The 6,719-nt window shown below is 44.1% G+C and overlaps 1 non-coding gene across 1 annotated transcript; it reads left to right on the top strand.

The window, feature by feature from the left end:
• The first annotated feature begins 592 nt into the window (after positions 1-592).
• On the top strand, positions 593-694 carry LOC125090054 (U6 spliceosomal RNA). The gene has a single exon (XR_007124162.1). It is a non-coding gene; the product is annotated as a U6 spliceosomal RNA (small nuclear RNA).
• The last annotated feature ends 6,025 nt before the right edge of the window (positions 695-6,719 follow it).

The following is a 6,719-nucleotide window of genomic DNA, read 5'->3' on the forward strand; positions in this document are numbered from 1 at the left end:
CCCTGGGTGTTACAAGCAACTGATGAATGACTAAATTCTATTTGTGAGACTAAAAAAAAAAAAAAAAAAAAATAGTCATCCTTAAAAAAAGAATATTAATGGGCAAACTATAGTTTGGGGTTAATATTCTCAGTACATACATGATCCAACAAAAGAGTTATATCTCAAATACATAAAGAGCTTCTACAACATAATAATAAGCACTACAACCTATTTTTTTTTAAAGATTTTTATTTATTTATTTGACAGAGAGAGATCACAAGCAGGCAGAGAGGCAGGTAGAGAGAGAGGAGGAAGCAGGCTCCCTGCCGAGCAGAGAGCCCGATGCGGGGCTCGATGCGGGGCTCGATCCCAGGACCCTGAGATCATGACCTGAGCCGAAGGCAGCGGCTTAACCCACTGAGCCACCCAGGCGCCCCACTAAAAACCTATTTTTTTAAAGGGCTTGAGTAGACAATCAACAAAAGACATCCGAATGGCCAGTAAGCACATGAAATGGTCTCAGCATCACAAATCATCAGCAGAATGCAAATTAACCACCAGGAGATACCCCTACGCACCCATTAGGATAGTTCATATGAAAAAGACTGACGTGCTCCCTTCAGCAGTGCATATACTAAAACTGGAACAATACAGAGATTAGCCTGGCCCTGTGCGAGGATGACACACAAAAAGACTGACATTACCAAGTGTTGGTGAAGATGAGAAGCAACTGGAACTCTGATATTTTGCTGGTAGAGAGTACAAAGGCACAAACACTTGGAAGAACTCTTCTCGGCAATCCTACTCCTAGGTATTTATCCAAGGGAAATAAAAATGTACATCCCCAAAAAGTCTTGTACAAGAATGTTCATAGAAGGGACGCCCAGGTGGCTCAGTTGTTGGGCATCTGCACTGGGCTCGGGTCATGATCCTGGGGTCCTGGGATCGAGTCCTGCATGGGGCTCCTTGCTCAGTGGGGAGCCTGCTTCTCCTTCTCCCACTCCCCCTGCTTATGTTCCCTCTCTCGCTATGTCTCCTCTCTCTGTCAAATAAATAAATTAAATTAAATTAAATAATGTTCATTGGAGTTTTATTTATATTAGTGGCAACACTGAAAACAGCCCAGGTGTCCAAAACAGCACAGAGATCAACTGTTGCAGAGTCCGATAAAAGAAATGTACACTTGAGATCTATGCATTTCACTATATATAAAGTATATCCTAATTAGCATAATCAAACCCCATTCTTCTTTGCAAACCTTTTCCTACTTTTTATTTTAGTTAGCACATCACCATTTATTTCATAGTCTTCAAGCTCAACTCATTCATTCTAGACTTCTCTATTCCTCTTCCTGCTACCTTCATCTAGTCTATTATCAAACCCTTTAGAGTTTAACTCCAACTCTCAGATCTGTCTCATTTCATTACTAATGATCCAGGCTTAGTTCATGCCCCTATTAATGAAACAGACTAATAACTGGACTTAGCCTTCCCTAATTAATCCTCTACAATGCAAGGGTACCCGGGTGGCTCAGTCGGTTAAGCAGCTGCCTTCAGCTCAGGCCATGATCCCAGGGTACTAGAATCAAGTCCCGCGTCGGGCTCCCTGCTCAGCCAGGACTCTGCTTCTCTCTCTCCTTCTGGCCCTCCCACCACTCATGCTCTCTCTCTCAAATAAATAAATAAAGTCTTTTAAAAATTTTCCATACAATGCCAACAGAATGATCTTCCTAAAATTCAGAATTTATCATGTCACTCCCTCCTTAAACACTCTTCAGTAGACTTAATGCTACCTATAAAAGGCTATCCAAACTCCTAGCAGAGTAACAAACCAAGTGCTACCTGGTCTCTAGTCTATGAACACACCCAAAGAATGTAGTGTCCATATTCAGCTCGCCCCCAAGTAGAGGCCTGACAATTCTCGGTTTCTATCTGGTAAACAATGCATTCATCTTTCCAGTCCAGGTGGGATATCTTGGATTTCATAATCATCTCCAACCCATAACAAAAGCTCATCCTCCCTGCTCTGTGCCTCAGGGAGAGGAGTCTCCATCTCCAACCACCAAGACTCAAAGTGTGGAGGGACCAGCTGGTCCCTTCCCTGCTTTTCCACATCAGGTACAAAAGTCCTGCTGGTTCAGCCTCAACAGCACCCATTGCTGCTAACGAGCTGCCAGGTTTTGTTTGTTTGTTTGTTTGTTTGTTTTTGTGCTTTTTTTTTTTTTTGAAAGAGAGAGAGAGAAAATGAGAGCATGAAAAGGAGGGAACAGGCCAAATCAAGAGTCAGATGCTCAGTCGACTGAGCCATCCAGGTACCCTATAGCTGTCTTCTTCTTTTTATCTATCTATCTATCTATTTGACAGAGAGAGAGAGAGAGAGAGAGAGAGAGAGAGAGAAGAGCAGAAGGCAAGGAAGAAGCAGGCTCCCCACCAAGCAGGAAGCCCAACGTGGGGCTCAATCCCTGGACCCTGGGATCACGACCTGAGCTGAAGGCAGTCATTTAACCAACTGAGCCACCCAGGAGCCCCTACCTGCCTTTTTCTCATGTCAGGGCCATCTCTCCTCTCCTTAAGATCACAGCTGTCCTCTCTCTCTCTCTTTACAGCTGTTGTCTCTTACTTAACCAATTTACTCTACTTCAAATGCAACTTGGGGGATTTATATCCAATGCATTGACATCACGCATGGCTCAGATTTTCAATATCCCAGAAATTTCCACTTTCCCTGGGGAATCACCATAACTATGGCTCTAACTGGAGTTTTGTACCATAAACTTCAAAAAGATCAGCTATAAAATGAGGACTCTTATTAATCCAATCAACCTTCCATTTTTATGATTCACTTGATCTCAAAGTTAAGATTAGAGGCCAGCCTAACATCAAAACAAAGGCTTTCTTTCACCTCATTGAGTATGTTTGAGCAAAAATGGAACTGCTTTTGTTGGGGATGCTATCTTAAAGGAAATGTCTGGAGTGGGGCAGGTTATGAGATGCCTTATAACAAAGAGATTTTTCTAATAGCCAATGTGCTGGATTAAAGGTGGCCATAAATTAACACTGCTCCCATTAGCGGTTTCACTGCCTCTCAAATTGGGCATGTTCTACAACTGTGTTCACCAGCAGAATACTGCAAGAGTGACGCCATCCCAGGGTCAGGCCCAGATCCTAAGAAACAAGAGCCTTCCACTTCTTGTGCCTTGAAAGAGGCTGTCTCGGAGCCCTCAGCCGCCATGTGGGAATTCCAACTACCCTAAGGCCACCATACTAGAGACACATGTAGGGACATCTAGAGGCTGCATGAATAGACAGGTCCAGCCAGCCCCCAGCGGAGGTCCCAAGCATTGTGGAGCATAAGCAATTCCTCCTCATTGTGTTCTGTCGGAATTCCTATCCCACAAAACTACGAGGAGATAACATAAGGACTGTTGTTTTAACTCATTTCGTTGTGGGGTATTGTTACCCAGAAATTGATAACTAGTGCGATACAAACCTGATAAAATGAGAAGCTTTAAACAGAATTCTCCATTCTACAGAAATAGATTGCTAATGAAAATGATCTGATTATTCTTTTCAGATAGCTTCATGAAATTATAAAGCAAATCTATTAGATATGAAACCAAGATAAGAGTGGAAAGTTTGTATGTGGTCTTAAAAAGAGAGACAATTAGGAGCACCTGGGTGGCTCAGTGGGTTAAAGCCTCTGCCTTCAGCTCAGGTCGTGATCTCGGGGTCCTGGGATCGAGCCCCGCATGGGGCTCTCTGCTCAGCAGGGAGCCTGCCTCCCTCTTTCTCTCTGCCTGCCTCTCTGCCTACTTGTGATCTCTGTCCGTCAAATAAATAAATAAAATCTTTTTTTAAAAAAAGACAATGAGAGGTGAATATTAGAATACTGATTTATTTCGCTCTTCAGAATGCATATCCAGAAGAACACGTCAAATTCCATTCCTAGATGATTCCAAAGTTCACACTTGGACAGACTCTTTTCAAAACAAAGCATTCTGTTCATCTATTTATCCAATGAATATTTATCGGATACTTACCATGTGTCAGGTTCCACTCTGAATGCTAAAGATAGTGATGCACAAAACTGACAGTTTCTGTCTTCTGAGAGCTTACATCGAATGGTAAAATATAAAATGAGTGGGGCGCCTGGGTGGCTCAGTGGGTTAAGCCGCTACCTTCGGCTCAGGTCATGATCTCAGGGTCCTGGGATCGAGCCCCGCATCGGGCTCTCTGCTCAGCAGGGAGCCTGCTTCCTCCTCTCTCTCTGCCTGCCTTTCTGCCTGCTTGTGATCTCTCTCTGTCAAATAAATAAATAAAATCTTTAAAAAAAAAGAACCATAAAATGGGGGCGCCTGGGTGGCTCAGTGGGTTAAGCCTCTGCCTTCGACTCGGGTCATGATCCTGGGGTCCTGGGATTGAGTCCCACATCGGGCTCCCTGCTCAGCAGGGAGCCTGCTTCCCCCTCTCTCTCTGCTTGCCTCTCTGCCTACTTGTGATCTCTGTCTGTCAAATAAATAAATAAAATATTTTTAAAAAATAAATAAGTAAATAAAATGAGCAGACAGGAAGGAAAGAGTAAATTCATCCACAAAACTGTGTATCTATTTATGAGAAACAGATACACTGAAATTAAACATAACTAAAACCTCTAAAGTCTATTTAACATGTTTGTCTACATGGAAGAAAGCTGTACTGCTATTTTGTAAGGGAAATCTGTGCTCTTGTTTGTCATCTATTGAGAGTTTTTATTATTGTTCCTAAGTGTTTAACAATTGCTATAGTGGGAAAACAAAAATTAGCAGCCTGCCAAGCTCTTATGAGTCATGGCTGCTTATGAGTCCATTCTGCTAACTAGCAGCTGCTGTGCAGCCCAGGAAAGGACTGTGGGGCCGACTCCAAGTGAGGATGGCTCTCTTCTCTAAGGGGAGCCCCTGTAATTCTCAAGAATGGACCAAAATTACCATAAAACAGCAGGTATTCTCAAACATAGATTCGACTACTTTAAGACAAAAATGAAACAAGTGTTTCCCATGAGTCATAAATAAGTTTTTCATAACTTGATTGTGAGTAAAATAACAATTTCCTAACTGATGTCTTTTAAGTCAGGTATGAATGGAGCACATCAGATTACCCTTCTGCCTCAGGTAACTTCTGCCAGGTTAACTTCTGCCTCATTTATTAGTGAGGCAGATTAGTATCCAGGATCCAACCATTTTACTGTTTAAAGGGGGGGGGGGAAGCAATTGAAATAAATATCTACCCACAATTTGACAAGAAAGTGGCAGGGAGGCAATATCAAACAGTCAAGAAGAGCCCAGTGAGATTCCCATCTTCTTGACTCTCCCAGGTAATAGGTGTGAAATCTTTGGGAGGCAACTTTGCTTCTCTGTGTCTCGCTTTCTTCAAGCACTCACATACTGTATTGGCACGCACATCGTACATTTTAAGGGGGTCTTCACAAATGAAACTGAGTAACAGAATAATATTTTGATAAGAATACACTGTATTTTGTTTTGCATCACAAAAAACTACGAACACGTATGTTTCTGGTGGCTTCTAGTGGAGCTGCCCCTAAGAACCCTTTCGTTTCTAGATGGGACTGGGGGCTTTGTTTTTATTTTTTTTTTAATAGGTTATCTTTCATACACTCGGGAAGGAAGAACTGTATTTAAACCGAAAACTCTCCCCACCCAGGAAGAAGCAAACCACTCAGGTGCAGCATCTGTTTTGCAGCATTGCCCCCTGAAGACCACGCGAGGATGCAGGGAGCGTCTCCTGGGTAGTTGTCCCACTCCCAAGAGGACTCGGGGACTCTGTTCTAAGTGAGCAGAAGAAACGGAGGTAGATCATCCCATTGGGAACCCGCAACTTCCCGCCTTCCCTTCCGGCGGACCAGCGGGCACACAACGGTAACACCTCACTCACCTGCCGGCGGGAAGCAGCTCGGAGATGGGCAGCAGCACCTCCCCACGGTGTCTTGAGCCAGAAGGCGGGGCGAGGGGTGTGGCCGCGGCCGGGGCGGGGCTAGGGGGGCCGAGTCACACCCACCGAACCTCGGGGCCGGGCCCCCTCCCCCGCCCACCTCACTGCGCCTGCGCCAGAAAACGCGGGGCAGCCTGGGAGGTAGAGGTGGCCTGAGGGTTGGTGCACTGGCGAGCCACCTGTTGGAATACTGCAGCGTTAGTCCCGCCTCCGCTCCTGCGCCCCCGTTCTGAGGCTCCCGGCCTTCCCAGTGCCCAACCCCCAACCAAAAGAGTGAACATAACCATCACCCCCAAAAGTTTCCTTCTGCCCATTTTAAGCCCTCCTCCCAGGCTCAGTCTACCATAACCACTCCTTACATAACCATAAATCGCTTTCAGTCACCATAAATTAGTTTGCATTTTATGGAATTGTATATAAGTGGAGTCATAGACTATGGGCTTTGGAGGGGCTTAGCAGTCAGGCTTCATTATATAGAGATTCACCCATATTGCTGAGTGTTACTTATAGTCCATTCCTTTATACAGAGATAGCGTCTTTTGTTTATCTAGTCACAAGTTGTTGGACTTTTGGGTTGTTTCCAGTTTATGGCTATCACAAACAAAACTATCAACATGGATGTGCACATCTTTGTATGGACCTACACTTTTATTTGGATTAATACCTACGAGTGAGATTGCTGTCATTATGATGGGTGTATGTTTAACTTTTTAAGAATCTTCCAAATTGTTTTTCAAAGTGGTGGTTCCATTT

This window comes from Lutra lutra, chromosome 17 (genome assembly GCF_902655055.1).
Source record: "Lutra lutra chromosome 17, mLutLut1.2, whole genome shotgun sequence".
In the NCBI taxonomy this organism is placed as follows: Eukaryota; Metazoa; Chordata; class Mammalia; order Carnivora; family Mustelidae; genus Lutra; species Lutra lutra.